General features: G+C 34.3%; 1 protein-coding gene across 1 annotated transcript in view; it reads right to left on the bottom strand.

The window, feature by feature from the left end:
* The window catches only part of LOC119836952 (agrin), a 52,811-nt gene extending 40,393 nt beyond the window's left edge, over positions 1–12,418 (bottom strand). The window contains exon 1 of the mRNA XM_038362425.1: positions 12,266–12,418. The gene's annotated coding sequence lies outside the window, so the exon portion shown is untranslated. The remainder of the gene's footprint in view (positions 1–12,265) is intronic.
* Between the last annotated feature and the right edge of the window lie 3,941 nt (positions 12,419–16,359).

The raw sequence follows: 16,359 nt of genomic DNA, 5'->3' as shown, positions 1-16,359 counted from the left end.
TAATTAGTCTCAAAGCAAAAAATCTTAGGACATTTGTAGTGAGCGGACAGCAAAGATAGCAGTATAGCAATATGCAGCTCAAAATTTATTTCTCTGCTTTTGAATTAATATACTACTCAGCTTTCAACCCTATCGTCTATTAAATAGAGTGCATTATTGGTTAATATGCCAACAAAACAGAGCACGTTGTTCCGATACGAAACGAATTAACATTTTGGATTCATATCTCGCATTTATTAAATACAGTTGTGGGCGTGTCTCAGGGCACTACATTTGGTCCTATTTCTATAATCGTTTGTGTTTGGATCAAACTTGGAAACAGTTAAGTTTGTTGCTAAGAGAAGTAAAGTTTACGGTACTGATTTAGCGCTTGGATAAGTTTCTGCATGAATTCAATTACAGTAGAGATCACTGACCCTACCGCAGTATGCAACAGAGAATAGTCCAAGGAATTTAGAATATATGTTAGTAATTACTTACTTGGCTCGCATAGTTCTAATAGCGAGGACTAAATACGTAAATAGCTCTATCTATAATATAATTCAAAAGAGCGGGAATTTATAACCTTAATTATACTCATTACATGTACACGAAACAAATAAATTTTAATTAGATACACGTCAATCAATTAAAATTGTATATAATGAAAGCTAAACACAATAATTTTATTTTCCTTATAAAACGTAGATAGTTAAGTCTTTCTTTTGCACCTTAAATATTATCAATTACAAATTAGGGCTGCTCCCATATAAAATTCCATATCAGATGCTTCGAGGAAAACCTCGTATAATATGAAATGTACTTGAAAATACAACCCACGTGGATAACACCAAAACAACGGCTACTAATTAATAAAGAAACTGGGTTATATATTATAATGACTGTAATCTATGCTAAGCACCAAAATCCGTATCACATTAACATAAGATACGTTTCAATTCAAATGTGTAACATTCTTATAAAGAAGTGGAATTTCTCAGCACTTAGATATTCTGAACGACAAGTGAAACTCGCAAGACTTGACATGGGATCGCGGAAAAAGTTTTATTTCGCTAACATCGAAAGCAAAACGCCTAGTACCGGTTTGATGAAAGTCGAGAAAAAATACTCAAAGACTGGTTGATACACTGGATGCTGCGTCAAATGGTTCACGAGTTTAATGCCTTTGCGTTATTACGGCATCGTTTCAGACCCATTGCGGATCGTAAATGTGATTTTATATTCAGTTTAACTGTGTAAGCAAAAGCTTCTGAAGTCAGGTTTACGTTTTATGAAATATTCCATACTATTAATAAAGTTGTTAATATTGCATACCGAGCGTTTGATGTGTAATATCTTTTTTTTCGATATAACGTGAATGATTAGAAAGAATGTTTGTTTCGAAGAAGAAAAGAGCATCAGGTTTTAGAGGTACATTTTTACTTTTCTGTCATTAGGGAGGAGTATTCTGCTATTTATGTAAGGAAATTACGATCAAATTCAAACTCCTCAAGTTAATTGCAGTAAAAAAACTTCACGAATAGCCACCATTTTTATTCGATAAAATCACATAGACAATTCAATGATTGCTTAGCTGCTAATGTATATACATATATATTCTACGATACGTACTTATAAGTCAATATTAGATATTAACAGCCGTATTAACTGTAATTTCCTTAAGCAATCATTAAAATTGCAAACAAAACTTCATTAGTCATAAAACAAGAAGCAGGAGTAAATTGATTACGAGAGATGGTATTGAACCGATAAAAGTTACATATAGTGATTCGCCATTTCTAGACCGGAGTGGGCAGTTAGCCTTATTAGATGGTCTATTAATAGACGTAGTAGTTTTATGCTCTTGTTAAATTTCTGCATATAAAAAAATGTTTTACCATTGCGGGTACTTTGACACTTCAGTTCTAGGTAAAAATGGAGATGGAATTTGATGATGATGTATTTTTGATAATGTTATGTTACTTTAAAAAATTTGAGTGAATAGTTATATTTTTAAGTTCCTTTTAGGCGTTGATTAAACTTTTAACCTCAAACCCGTTCTATACTAAAATATTGAATGAACGAGGATTACATATTTATATTCTGCTAATATATGATTATATTTTTGAATTTGTATGCTCCTATTATAATAGGAAGAAAATGTATTAAATCAACAAACATTATAATGTCGCTTATAGACTGGTCATGTTGGTGTCTTGCTTCTATGTTTGAAAACACGTTTCAATTTAACAGATTTCTTAATATATCCCCAAAATTGAGCGTTCTGCGACGCTACAGTAGCAATTATCGACCATTACCTTTAACTGTTACCATAATTGAGGGTTTTATGTTTCAAGTTGTATTATAATTTGCCTTAATGATTCTGGAAGTTAGCTCCCGGGTTCTTAACGTTAAACTCTTTGAAAGAACTCGTGTTACTTGCATTAAACGCCGGGTTTAGTTGGCAGCAGGATTTTTAAGAAGTCAATTTAGTACTGAGAAGTCTCAGTCATGACAGGCTTATTAGATTGGCGTGAAATAAGACTCTTCAATAAATAATCTACCCTAGATTATGAATCCTAATAATATTATAAATGTGAAAGTTTGTAAAGATGTGTGTGTGTTTGTTTCTCTTTCACGCAAAAATTACTGAACCGGTTGCAATGAAATTTGGCACAAATAGATAGCTGAACAACTGCAATAACATATAGGCAACTTTTTATCCCGATATTTCTACGGGATACGAACTTGCGCGGGTGAAAACGCGGGGCGCAGCTAGTAGACTTATATCATTTTAGAATGCGTAATTGGAACTTAGGTACATTTAACTGAAACCTTTTTAGTCTTACCTTTTACAGATGCCTTGTTTTTTTTAGCTAAAATGCCACTCATTCCCAAGGTTTGAACTCTCAAGATTTATAACCGGCATTTCTGAAAACACTGTTATAGCTTCGTATGTTTTTAACTACACCTATATTTATATAAATTATTCGCTCGTCCCGACTCCACCACCGATAGAAACAATATAAAATATAGTTTACGACACCCAAATAACTTTCTCCTGGCAACAAATGTTTAGAATCGGCTCATAAGAGCCAAAGATCACCCCCTACTACGTCAACGATCCACAAATTCACAAACTTCATCTCTTCATAGTATTTTTCTATAAATACAACAATGTTTCGTATCTAAGAATCTAACCGAATGAAGCGTGATGGTATCATATGAAATCTTCAGCAGAACGTGTAACTTCTTGGAATTATGAATAAATGCAAGCATTACGATAAATTATATTGAAATAACGGAACGGGCGAATGCATAATGTATATTATTCCTATTTACGGTTTTGATTTTTGGTTGATCGTAAGAAAATAGTAGGTTTAGATATATGACTATAGATTAATCTATGTGTTTTATAAATCACCATTTCATTTTAAGGTTTGTTTAAACTAAACTCACATTATAAAGAGGAAACGTTTGTGTTTTTTGTAAGTATGTTAGTAACACAAGTATAGCTGGACGAATTTCGAAATTTCTTACACTTTTAGAAATGCATCTTACTTGAGGGGCATAGATTATGTATGTACCACGGGCGAAGCCGGGCCGGACCGCTAGTACGCTATATTTATACCGTAATGCAAGTAATATATCGATGATATAAAACATTGATACTATCTTTATATATTTACAGCTATGTGAAAAAACATATCATCATCATCATCATCAGCCCATATATGTTCCCACTGCTGGGACACAGGGACCTACCAGGGTTGAAAAAACACATACAATAAAAAAAATATAAATAAATACATTTGAATACAGTGAAATTATATAATTAAAAGCTGCAACAAATTAAATTTTGTAAATATCGCATATACATCGAAATCATTCCGCATTCGAATCAAAGAACTTTCCTACAATAATATAATATTATTCGAGTTTCAAATACGATGCGTCGAACGAACATTATAACAGCATAATACAACAAATTCATGAATATTAATCAGTTGATATTTATGGAAAACAGTTTATGCAATATTACGTTTTATTTACAGTTATTTCACGCGACGTTTAACAAAAACATTACATTTAGGTGAATTGTATTTATTAATTACTAACTACGCCCCGCGGTTTCACCCGCGTAAGTCCGTATCCCGTAGGAATATCGGGATAAAAAGTTGCCTATATGTTATTCCACTTGTCCAGCTATGTACGTACCAAATTTCATTACAATCGGACAGGTAGTTTTTGCGTGAAAGAGTAACAAACACACACACATCCTTACAAACTTTGCATTTATAATATTAGTAGGATGACCTGTTTTAATATTTAATTTGTTAAACATAAAACATCAGTTTTAGTTTTATTATTTTACTAGATGCTCGTCCCGGCTCCGCCCGGATATCAAGATTCCTGTTTTATTCCAAGTATTTAATCGGGATAATAAGTATCCCATCACCTAAGTTAGCTCATACCCTGTCTGTATACCAAATTTCATCAAAGACAAACATCTTTAAAAGTAATTTTGTATTAAATTAACTTTATTTACATAAAAGATATAGCAACACTGTAGAACATCGTAAACAGTGTTGCCAGTCCCAAAATAAGTAATTATGGAGTAGCGGTAAAAGCCCTGTTTAATGTTGATAGGAGGTCACGGGTTCGATTCCACAGAGCACATTCAGTTCCGCTCCATTTTATGGTTACTATTATACATACATTAAAATACCGACTATCGCTCGTTAAAGTTGCATTAAAAAATGCGTTGCTTAACTGTTTTTTCTAGTCTCGTACTAATGATGTTTTGTTCACTCAGCATCTGTTTAGACCGTATCAATGTGATTGATAGTTTAAAAGATGAATGTTGACAAATGATAAACAATTATATAAAATACTAGCTGCGCCCCGCAGTTTCACCCGCGTAAGTCCGTATCCCGTAGGAATATCGGGATTCACATTAACGAATTTCATTAGACACTATATGTATCAATGAATTATTACATCACTGCATAGTATAAAACAAAGTCGCTTCCTATACTCTATTCCTATGTATGCTTAGATCTTTAAAAATACGCAACGTATTTTGATCCGGGTTTAAACAGATATCCGTAGATAGGAGCTGTGGGATCTTATGCTATACAGATTATTATCATCAGCCCATACATGTTCCCACTGCTGGGACACAGACCTCCTATGAGGGTTCAGGCCATAATCCACCACGCTGGGCAAGTGCGGGTTGGCAGATGTCACATGTCGTCGAACTTTTGGTTCTTGGACATGCCGGTATCCTCACGATATTTTTCTTCACCGTTTAAGCAGTGGTGATGTTATCTACAAGTGCAAATAATTAGAAAAATCGCTTTATTTCCTGCACGCTCGCCCGGTTTCAAACCCCGACTTATTGATTTTGAAGTCCGAGGTTCTCACTACTGAGCCACCACTGCTTTTTTACATATGATAATTGCTATACAGATGATTCTTTGAAATGAAAATAATTTTACACACAGGAAAAGCATCTTTAAGTTATTTCCACTTTAACAAAAAATCCATCTGTTTCGCATAACTATGACCAATTAATTATATTTCGGATCTAAAAACCAGATCTTAAACGCGCTAGATCGTGCATTGACCTTAGAGATCATTATTGCGTAATACTGAATGAACAGTTTTGTATTTATTTAGAAAAATGTTTGAAAAAACATTTTCCTATTACTTAAAAATCCTACAAAAATCAAATTAATTCTCGGACCTGCCGGTTTCCTCACGATGTTTTCCTTCACTGTTTCGAGCAGTGGTGATGCAGATAAATTGAAAAACCAATACTAATATTATTATAAGAAATTTGTGAGGATTGGTGGATATTTATGAGACCAGACCTGATATCTGTACCTAAGTTTATACAGATACGATAAGCTGTTTCCGCGTAAAGGAGTAACAAACATCTTACTAGTATTATAAATGCGAAAGTTTGTAAGGATGTGTGTGTGTTTGTTGCTCTTTCACGCAAAAACTACTGAACCAATTGCAATGATATTTGGTTCGTAGACAGCTGGACAACTGGAATAACATATAGGCAACTTTTTATCCGGATATTCCTACGGAATACGGACTTACGCGGGTGAAACCGCGGGGCGCACCTAGTACGTTCATATATTCGAATTTGAACTACCTAGCAAGACGACCTCTCAACGAAAGTGTAAACAAATTAAGGTAAAATACAGATTTATTTATTTATTTATTAAACCGTCAAATGTATACAAGCCAATTTGCACTTGACCGGATATACATGCATCGAACTTAGATACTTTCGACGGGTGACCCTAATCTCAGCATTGAATCAAAGGAGGTCATCGCACCAGCAGTTTCTGAACGCTGCGAGGAATTAAGTTTTCGAACGAGTGGTCCACTTCAATCTATCCATATTTAGATCGATTTGTCAAATTTTCGAATTGCATTCAGTTTTTGGGATTTCAAATATTTAAATCAAATTATTCAATCATTCTAAAGTGCGGTTAATATAAAACCATGAAAAGTAAACAATACATTAAATAAATAAGAAAAACGCAGCCTTATCGGTAGGTAGCGATCTCCACCATGCAACCCTAGAAATAGAAGGAACAAACTACACGTGGGTGAGTAAAAACAAAGAAATTAAGAACACAGAAGATAGCAAAATAAAACATTCAATAATATAATTCTCGGACATGCCGATAAATGTCCCTGCAATACAGCTATGTGTGTAATTAATAACCAATTATTAATTACTATCTGCGCCCCGCGGTTTCACCCGCGTAAATTTGTATCCCGTAGCAATATCGGGATAAAAAGTTGCCTATGTGTTATTCTAGTTGTTCAGCTACCTACGTATCAAATTTCATTGCAATCGATTCAAAAGTTTTTGTGAGAAAGAGAACAAACACACATACACATACATCTATCCTCACAAACTTTCGCATTTATAATATAAGTAGGATACGATAGATATTAGGCTAATAGGTAGGATAGTAGAATAGAATTATTCGTCATACATAGATTCTTATTAAAAACAGGAGCATAAATAAATATGGGGTTAATTGTATGGGGTCTTATCGCTATTAGCGATTTCCCCCAAACAACCCAGAAACTAAAGAAACGGCAACGCATAGTTATACACTGCGATGGTCATAATATCCACATTATATATTATCTATAAATAATGATGTAAATATTTCTTTGTACTTATGGATAATTCTACTTATGGTATACCAGCCTATAGGCAGTGCCCATTTCAACTCGCTCTCAAAGCCTTTATGTTTTGTCTGGAACCAATATTAAGACTCGATTTTGACCCACTTTAAACGAACAGATTTAATTCAAACTTTATACATTTATCAAGGATCGGTGGCACTATAATAATTTCATGACCTTATCTCCAATACTTATTGGGATCGTCAGGATTAAATAGATTCCTCATCAATATAAGGAAACAATTCTGTATACGAGCAAGTAACATAATCATATGATGATGATGAAATAAATATGATTGTTGTATTTCAAAACTAATTCAACAAACAACACAGATGATCTTTCTTATAAAAGGTACAATTATTCATTTATAGTATCATGATCATAATATATACGATAGATGCGTTTACTAATTAGATAGATTCAAGGAGACAGGTGATGAAAATAAATGATGAGCCCTGGTGATGAGACAGACCGAGACTTTATCTACACTAATATTAGAAAGAGGAAACTTTTGTATTTTTGTATGTTTGTAACGTTTTCACCCAAAAACCACTAGAACAATCAAAGATTATTTCACCATCAGAAAGCTGAAACTTCACTGAGTATTATAGGCTCATGTACCACGGACGAAGCTGAGGCGAATAGCTAGTATTAAATATACATAATTCAGTTATAACAGTCACCCGATATACGGTACTGAAACGATACGATCGCCGCAAAACGATTTATCGTAAAAGCAGACTTCATAAGGAAGGTATTAAAACTGTCAGTCCCACGTAACATGCAAGTTGCCGAAAATGGTATATTTGGGTTGTTTTAACAGAGTTCAGTGACCTGACAACTTAATTAAAAAGACCCTTATTCACTGCATTATGCTATTGATGATTTATTATTATATCAATTACGATTCCTTTGAGAATGCACCGCGGTACTGTTTGTTATGGGTAAGAAAATGGCTTATTTATGTCAGGATAAGTTCTATATGTCTGAATCGATTTTGGTGTGTATATCTTTCGAACTGTATCAATAGTGACAATGAAATTAACTATATCCTACTAGTCCTAATAAACTAATATTATAAATGCGAAAGTTTGTAAGGATGTGTGTGAGTTTATTGCTCTTTCACGCAAAAGCTACTGAACCGATTGCAATGAAATTCGGTACGTAGATAGCTGGACAACTGGAATAACATATAGGCAACTTTTTATCCCGATATTTCTACGGGATACGGACTTATGCGGGTGAAACCGCGGGGCGCAGCCTGTAATTTATATTTTTGATTATAAATAAAAAATTAATTAGTCAAGCCGAAAGGTATACGTAGTTTTGTTTAATATGATATTCGAAGATTTTAAAATCCAAGTGTGTCGTGTCAAAAAGATATATATATATATAATACATATACATATATATATATATATATATATATATATATGTTTATATATTAACTTAAAAAAATGAAGTCCCGTGTCCCCTACTGGGGTATGGGGCAGATGATGTACATCTGTTTTAGTGATCGATGTTTTTATAAACAAGTAGGTGATCAGCCTTCTGTGTCTTTCCAGATCGAGACGTTTTTATTTATTGTGCGTCCCCACCGGGAATCGAACCCAGGGCCCCTCGGTTCTACGCTCATGTGTTAACCACTGTACCAAGGAGGCGGTCAATATATTAACTTTACACGTAAATAATAAAATATCATGGCGTACTTCCACCTCGCAATTGACAAACGCCTCATAATTTCGTTTTTAAGTTCCTCGAAGTACAACTTTCCAATTTATTATATAAATTATTAGAATGAGAATATAATTTGAAGATAATTATATTGTTCTGAAAATTCGTTAAAACATACTAAGAAAAATGTATTTCATTTCTTGTTTTTTTTTTTTATATTATACTAGCTGTTCGCCCCGGCTTCGCCCGTGGTACATTTCCGAGATAAAAATCCTATAGCAATCGGGAATAATGTAGCTAACTTTTGGTGAAAAATATTTCAAAATAGGACCAGTAGTTTCGGAGCCTTTACGAACAGACAAAAAAACTTTTCCTCTTTATTGTATAATAGCTATCCGCCCTCGGCTATGCCCGCGTAGTCGTTGTCGGCTATGTTCCCGTTCCCGTGGGATTTCCGGGATAAAAACTACCCTATGTCCGTCTCCTGGGTCCAAGCTACCTCTGCACAAATTTTCAGCCAAATTGGTTAATCCGTTCTTCAGTTATAAATAGTGTAACTAACACCACTTTCTTTTATATAATATATAGATACAGATTAGCTTTAAACAAATTATTAACTTAAAACAAAAAGTATCCGATACAAAACGAATTGGATGTAACTATCATAAAATAATAAAACTACCGACTCAATTCTAACTATCAAGTCTAAATCGCAAGAGCAAGGTTAGGCAAGAAACGCAGGTTCGAATCCTGCCTCGTGATCAAATTTTTTCTATTCTTTCAAAATTCCTCAAGTCTGAATCGGTTGAAAATTTCAAACAAAATACTGTATTTTGTGGACAACCAACTCGTATAACCTAGCAACTATTAAAATAGCCAGTTTTTCTGGTTCTCCAGAAAGTCTGTAAGTACATAGGCACAGATAAACAAAGAGATAAGGATTCCATTCAATAAACATTTATCGGTTACCAATACCATATTGTGAATGATTTTTGAAGTTGTTTTTACTGTATGACAGTATAACTGTATGACTGTATGACTGTATGACAGTATGACTGTATGACAGTATGACAGTATGACTGTATGACAGTATGACAGTATGACTGTATGACTGTATGACTGTATGACAGTATGACTGTATGACAGTATGACAGTATGACTGTATAACTGTATTTCTTTGTTTCTCGAAAACTGGGTGGGTTTTCATCAGATTGACGTGATTCCTTTTGTCATTGGGTACTATTTTAGAATCTAGAATAATACCAGGAACGTAGGTGATCTTTTTTGTAGAAAATATTTTTAATTAAATAAAAAAAAATCTATACTCTTGTATGTATACACTCCGTGCTACTATTTTGGAATCTAGAATAATATCTAACTCCCAAGGAACGTAGGTGATCCTTTTTGTAGAAAAGATGTTTAATTAAATAAAAAAAAATCTATACACTTGTCTGTGTAACCTATACACCCTGTGTTAACTCTGTAATTAGGGTATTTACGAGAAATACATGTATGTGTGCGTAAGATAACTGTATGTGTTGTGTGTTATGCACATATGTTTTAATTTAACGTATTTTTATTTTAAATCTGTACGGCCATCTACAAACGGCGCCAATTATTATCTTCCTCAGTTAAAACAATTTTTTGTTTTAACGTGTTATTTAGATATTTTTAGATAAAAAGATGGTTGATGGTTCTAGAACCATCGCTGCCAACTACCAGTGTAGATATGATTGAAGCATAATAGTTAATAGTGCTTTTGAATAGGTTTTAATTGATTGTGGACCTGAAAATTTTTGACGTTTACTTTAAGAAGGTTTTCGTTAGGTTAACAAAAAGTTCACAATACTATTTGAAAGTGCATTTAGATTTTGTAACTTTATTATTGACTATCCCGTTGGAATATCGGGATAAAAAGTTGCCTATATGTTATTCCAGTTGTCCAGCTGTCTACGTAGCAAATTTCATTGCAATCGGTTCCGTAGTTTTTGCGTGAAAGAGTAACAAACACACACATTTCCTTACAAACTTTCGTATTTATAATATTAGTAGGATAGGATACGATTAAAAAAGTTGAACTGCTTCTCTGTATTTGACTTCTCCATCTAGTTCCATATATTCCTTGGATATTATAAAACATACTAGCTACACCCGGCAAACGCTGTTCTGCCTTACTCTCATCATTTAGGGGCATGAAAAATAGATGTTGGCCGATTCTCATAGATACCGGATAAGCACAAATAATTTCATCAAAATCGGTCAAGCCGTTTCGGAGGAGTATGCCAACGAAAACTGTGACACGAGAATTTTATATATAACTAGCTGCGCCCCGCGGTTTCACCCGCGTAAGTCCGTATCCCGTAGGAATATCGGGATAAAAAATAGATGTTGGCCGATTCTCAGACCTACCCAATATGCTTACCAAATTTCAGAGGAATCGGTCAAGCCGTTTCGGAGGAGTATGGCAACGAAAACTGTGACACGAGAATTTTATATATATAGATAGATACACATAATATCCAAGGAATATATGGAATATATACATAAAACTTTTATTATCAAAATAAATAGTTTACGCCATTTAAGATTAAATCTTCTGCATAGTATAGTGGGCTATTATATCGCTTATAGCCCAGTGGTTACCGGAACAAACTGGTTGTCAGTTCGACAAACACGGTCTATAAATTCAATATAAGCATTTATTGCCCTTCCGGGTATTTGCACAATATTTTAGTAGTGTTTCTCTTTTATTTGTATTTTTCTGTACTGTGTACTATATAAATTTACATATCACACTAATACTATAAACGTGAAAGCTTTCTTGTTTGGATGTTTGTCCATTAATCACGCTGAAACTACAGAACGGATTTTGATGAAATTCGATATACAGAAAAGGTATGCGCCGACTTGGGTGGTAGAATACCTCTTATCCCGATTGGGATAAAATCGGAATTTTGATATCCGGGCTGCGCCGGGACAAGCATCTTGTAATAATATAAGGTCACGTGCATCCTCTTTTAAATTAATAAATTTAATATGAAAGAGATACGCAATTCCGAACTTGCGAAGTTTATTTTAAAAACGAAATTACTTATACGACAATATAAATTGATAGTGTCAACAAAGAAAGTAGATGCATTCCGAGTTTTATTGTACCTATAAAGTCAATTGAATATTTTAAGATAAGTTCTAAGAGCTTATTCCTGTATATAATATAGGAACGTGTGATAAACTGCTTTTATTATCCCTTTTATATTATTTTCTTACCATGGAGTATGAAAACTATTTCAAGTCATCAATAACCTAAACATTTTTTTTAAATCGTCGCAAAAAATTCTAATTTTGAAAAAAAAGAACAGTTGTTTAAAACTCATCAGAAACTTACTCAAAATATTCCCGAACGCACCTTCACACAAACACAAAACAAACACAGCACACGTCTGAACCCGGCGGCGCCGCGGTGCCAACTGGACCCGAGGCAGTACCTCCTCACATTATTATACCACCTATGCTAGTTTCCATCTTTCACTGGTGGCCAGCATGTGGGTTAATGAGGACCGATGCGAGCGCTCAGTTTTCTAAGCGTTTTCAAATGACGCGATGCTTCTGAGGCGTTATGCGCGCCTGGTACTTCATCCAAAATCAATTATGTTGATTTAATTAATAGGATATAAATTAGATTTATTAGTAAAACAGATTTGATTTGATTTGATTTGAATGTCATTAACAATCTGCAAAGCACTTAGATTTAATTCAATAGTCTCAATTTTCTATGACACAGTCGGCAAATGAGCTGGTGGTTCGCCTGATGGTAAGCGATAACCACATGAACATTCGCTAAGGTAGTTCCTCGAATGCGCTGCCGGCTTTTATTGGGTAAGGGATAAGAAAAGGATTGACGACGGGAAACCATTAATGGACTGGGAAGGGTGAGGAAAAGGAAACGGCCCTCTACTACCCATTCCTAGTTTAAATCAGACGTATAGATGGCCCCTAATCAACATACGTAGCGTCTAATAAAAATGCTTGGAAGATATGAATGAATGGTTTGATTAATTAAGAAAGGTGCGGGTAGTTAATCAATACTATATTATGAAGATTAATGATGCTGTTACAACACTTTTATTCTTAATTGAGTTCAAAATTTTGAACTGTTTACCGGCTTTTAAAAAAATAACAGTTAGATAGACAAGTATATTGATTTTTAATGTTACTAATGTCTTAAGATATAAAACCCAAAGGTAACTGACTGATATGATCAACGCACAGCTCAAACTGCTGGATCGATCGGGCTGAAATTCCGCATGCGTAATTCCGCTATGATGTGGGCATCTGTTAATAAAGGATTTTAATAAATTTTACCCTCTAGGAGATGAACTAGGGGATAGAAATCTGTACCATGACAATTTACTGAGACTACGCGGGAGAAGTTTCTGGCAATTTTTCTTTGAAATATGAGTTGATTATAAATGGAATAAGAATATAAGGACAATGGTATATTATACTGCCTTATGACATACAATAATATAAGAAATGAAATGGAATTCTTTCAAATTAAGCTTTTTATCTTATACCTTTAAACGAGCAATTCTTGTATATATATATATATATATATATAACTGGAATCTCGGAATCGGCTCCAACGATATAGAGGAATTCGGGGGCGATAAATCGATCTAGCTAGGAATCTTTTTTAGAAAATGTCATATTCGTGTTTTTTTCCTGACATCTATTGGTGAATAATAATACTATAAATGCGAAAGTTTGTGAGGATGGATGCATATGTGTGCGTCTGTTACTCTTTTACTCAAAAACTAAAAAAATTGAAATTTGCAATGAAATTTGCTTCGTAGATAGCTGGACAACTGAAATAACACATAGGCACTTTTTATACCGATATACGGGATACGGACTTACGCGGTTTCAACCGCGGGTCACAGCTATTTATATTTATAAAAAGTTATCATTTCGCGTAAAATTTATTTCTGTGCATCAATATAATACATACTATTAATATAAGGCGAAATATTTTGTTTGTATATCTGTCTGTTTTAAAATTAGTTGCACAATTCTAAAGATTTAAGCATACAAACAGACGGCGGAAAGCGACTTTGTTTTATACTATGTAGTGACAACGCAATGCAAGCGAAAGAATCACAAAAATTATCTTGGATGAAATTAATATATAAGGAATTAAAGTATGGCCGCTGTTGCCATACATTCATACTGTTATGTCACTACATAGTATACAACAAAGTCTCTCTGTATGTCACTATGTTCCTATGTATGCTTAAATCTTTAAAACTACGCAACGGATATTGAAGGAGTTGTTTTATAGATACAATGATTCAAGAGAAAGGTTTATATGTTTAATAACATCTATTAAAATATTATTAACGCGTAATAATTAACGCGTACGAAGCCGCGGGCAAAGCCTAGCTTATTATAAATGGTGTCAAAGAAAGGGAAGGAAACGGAAACGTTTTATTATACGCGTAAATAACTAAAAATAAAATAATGAAACTAAAAAAACAAAAAGAAAAAAACAAAAGAAAACGTCCCACTCAATAAAAGACAATTCCTTATATAATCTAAGAATATAAAAAATGCCTTAGACCTCTGCGTCACTAACACAATGCTAGACTAATTTCATTTGAATGTTTTGTTATTCTTTTCCTTTAAATATAACGTTTATTATTAAGTAACTAATTATTTAACAGTTCGTCAAAGGGGTAAAAGGAATGCTGTAAACCTCGGGAATAATATAGATTTCTTTTGTCGAAAGCAATTTAAAATCGGACCAGTAGTTTCTGAGCTTTTAGGATACAAAAAAATCATATAATAGATAACATCAAGTGCGTATGATGATAATTCACGAGAAACTCGAAAATGAACTAACTGACTACTCAAATTCTGCCCTATATGTTGTAGTCGAGCACGCTTCGGCACGAATTGGGCCAGCTCGCACCGGAGAAGTACCACACCACCGCAGAAGACCAGCGTTATATAGTAACATGCTACTGTGCGTCGTACGGTGAGATGGGGAGCCGGAGGCCCATATCCCTTTCCTTATCCTTCCCAGGCCTTTCCTTTATTCCTCTGGTCAATTCTTTCTTAATCCCTTTCCAATTTTAAGTCGGCAATTCATTTTTAGTGGAAATGTTCATGGGCGGTGGTAGCGCTTACCATCAGGCGACCCACCAGTTCCATTACCGACGATGACATAAAAAAACTATTTGAAAACCGGACTACATGTGCGACAGTTCAAAAGCAGATCCAAATGAGGCCTACTTGAATAAATGTTTGTATTTGATCAGACTTAATTTGCCCCGTTATAAGACTTGCGTTCAGATGAGATGAAAGTCTAATGAATTATAAAGTAAATAATCGAATAATGGTGTGTGACCAAAGGAACCAAGTGCCAGTTAACAATATTCTCTGTTTTTCTTATGTGAAATAGTCCTATCCCACTAATATTATAAATGCGAAAGTTTGTAAGGATGTGTGTGCGTTTGTTGCTCTTTCACGCAAAAACTATTGAACCGATTGCAATGAAATTTGGTACGTAGACAGCTGGACAACTGGAATAACATATAGGCAACTTTTTGTCCCGATATTCCTACGGGATACGGACTTGCGCGGGTGAAACCGCGGGGCGCAGCTAGTAAAATTAAAATAAAATATGTTTATTTGAACCAAAAAAGAAATACACAGCAGACATTAAGTTACATGAATTATGTAGGTACATTGGAGTTTTGTAGCTTAATTTATAAGCACATTATGTGGATCAGATTCATACAAGTTTGGTCTGCTAATCGACATCTCGAAAATTAATTGACTGGTATTCTGATAAATTAGTCTCATCACTGCCAAGTATTATCAAAATCCCTTCATTGATTTCCGCGTGAAAGAGTTACAAACATATTCGCTCACAAACTTTCGCGTGTACAATATAAGTATATATTGTATAGTATACTAGATCCCGCCCGCGGCTTTGCCTGCGGAGTCGCGGGAAAGATAGACCCGGGGTTTTCCTCGCATGTTCCCGTTACCGTGGGATTTCCGGGATAAAAATCTTTTTTTTTATATCCTATGCTTAGTACCGGGGAAGGGTCCCAGGGTCTGAGCTACCTCTGCACAAATTTTCAGGCAAATCGGTTAATCCGTTCTTGAGGTATAAATAGTGTAACTAAAACCACTTTCTTTTATATGTGTATATATAGATAAGAACTGGCATTTGAATTCACATATTCTTGACTAAACTTCATCTGATATATACTAGACTACAATAATTACGCTATCTAATACATGACTAGGTTAGTGATCGGACCGATAGTGACTTTCATTATTTAAGTGGGTGCATCTTAATGATGTCCATTTATGGCCCCAACTCTCTCCTATCTGATAAGATTGTTTATTTGGAATAATTGCCTAAGTTGTATGTGGTAGTCGAGCATGCTTCGGAACGAATTGGGCTCG

This window comes from Zerene cesonia, chromosome 26 (genome assembly GCF_012273895.1).
Source record: "Zerene cesonia ecotype Mississippi chromosome 26, Zerene_cesonia_1.1, whole genome shotgun sequence".
NCBI lineage: Eukaryota > Metazoa > Arthropoda > Insecta > Lepidoptera > Pieridae > Zerene > Zerene cesonia.
The sequence above is the reverse complement of the archived record's forward strand: the minus strand, read 5'-3'. Positions and strand labels throughout refer to the sequence as shown.